The sequence below is a fragment of the Colobus angolensis genome, unplaced genomic scaffold (genome assembly GCF_000951035.1).
Source record: "Colobus angolensis palliatus isolate OR3802 unplaced genomic scaffold, Cang.pa_1.0 Scaffold11291, whole genome shotgun sequence".
Classification (NCBI taxonomy): domain Eukaryota; kingdom Metazoa; phylum Chordata; class Mammalia; order Primates; family Cercopithecidae; genus Colobus; species Colobus angolensis.
Genome location: NW_012112355.1, coordinates 1 through 1,346, shown reverse-complemented (window position 1 = coordinate 1,346; position 1,346 = coordinate 1). Strand labels below are relative to the sequence as shown.

The window sequence follows — 1,346 nt, the reverse complement described above, 5'->3', positions numbered from 1 at the left end:
GATTCTCCTGCCTCAGCCTCCCAAGTAGCTGGGATTACAAGCGCCCACCACCACGCCCAGCTAATTTTTGGTATTTTTAGTAGAGACAGGGTTTGACCATGTTGGCCAGGCTGGTCTCGAACTCCTTACCTTAGGTGATCCACCTGCCTTGGCCTCCCAAAGTGCTAGGATTACAGGCGTGAGCCACCGCGCCCAGCTGGGTCAAGATATTTTCTAAATTTCACTATGACTTCTTTTCTTTTTTTTCTTTTTTTAAACTTTAAAATCCCTCAAAAACTGTTTATTACACAGATGAATTTTGATAGTCATGATGGGCTTATCGGTAGGATTTCTGGTAGCGAGCACGGGCAAGCCGGGCCTCCAAACTTTTTGGACTCACAGCGACGGGGATCAGCTACCAGTAGGGTCCGGTCATACTGGATGAGGATGTCTTTGATCTCCTTCTTGGAAGCCTCATCCACATATTTCTGGTAATAGGCCACCAGGGCTTTGGAGATGGACTGACGGATAGCATAAATCTGGGCTACGTGACCACCACCCTTCACACGGACACGGATGTCCACACCAGCAAATCGCTCCTTGCCGAGAAGCAGAACTGGCTCCAGCAGCTTGTATTGCAGCGTGCGCGGCTCAATGATCTCCAGGGGCCGCCCATTCACCTTGCTGAGACCACTGCCGCGTTTGCAGTGCGCCACAGCTGTGGCTGTCTTCTTGCGTCTGAAGACCTGCACCGACTGCAGCGGGCCCTTGGACGGCATGGCTGCAACCGTGGACGGGAGAACCTAACCGCGCGGCGCTCCAACCGGAAAAGGAAAGCCCGGGGCCACCCTGGCCGCTTTTCAGGGTCTGCCTCTTTTCTTTTTTAAACCATAGATAATTTACGTGTATCTTGCTTAAAATTCAAACATATGGGCTTATTTATAGTTACATTTTTTTGTTATTGATTTCTAGCTTAATTGCACTGTATTTGGAGAACATAGTCTCAATCTTTTCAGGTATCTGAAATTTGTTAGTATTTGCTTTATGTCCAGCATAGTTCAGTGTCTATAATTTTCATATAGGTGTGCTTGAAAAGAATGTGTATTCTGTTAGTTGGTAGAACAAGTGTTTTATATATGGTCCGTGGTATGAATGTTTGTGTCTTCCTAAAATTCTTATGTTAAAATTTAATTTTCAGTGTGACAGGATTAAGAAATGAGGCCATTAGGAGGTGATTCGATCATCAGGGCTCTCCCCTCATGAATGGGATTGGTGCCATTTAAAAAGAGGCTTGCGGGGCACGGTGGCTCACACCTGTAATCTCAGCACTTTGGGAGGCCGAGGCAGGTGGATCACGAGGTCAGGAG

At 47.3% G+C, this 1,346-nt stretch overlaps 1 pseudogene across 1 annotated transcript; it reads right to left on the bottom strand.

The window, feature by feature from the left end:
* Positions 1–202: 202 nt before the first annotated feature.
* On the bottom strand, positions 203–768 carry LOC105523443 (annotated as a pseudogene). The gene has a single exon (XR_001003606.1). The product of XR_001003606.1 is annotated as a 40S ribosomal protein S16 pseudogene (transcript).
* Between the last annotated feature and the right edge of the window lie 578 nt (positions 769–1,346).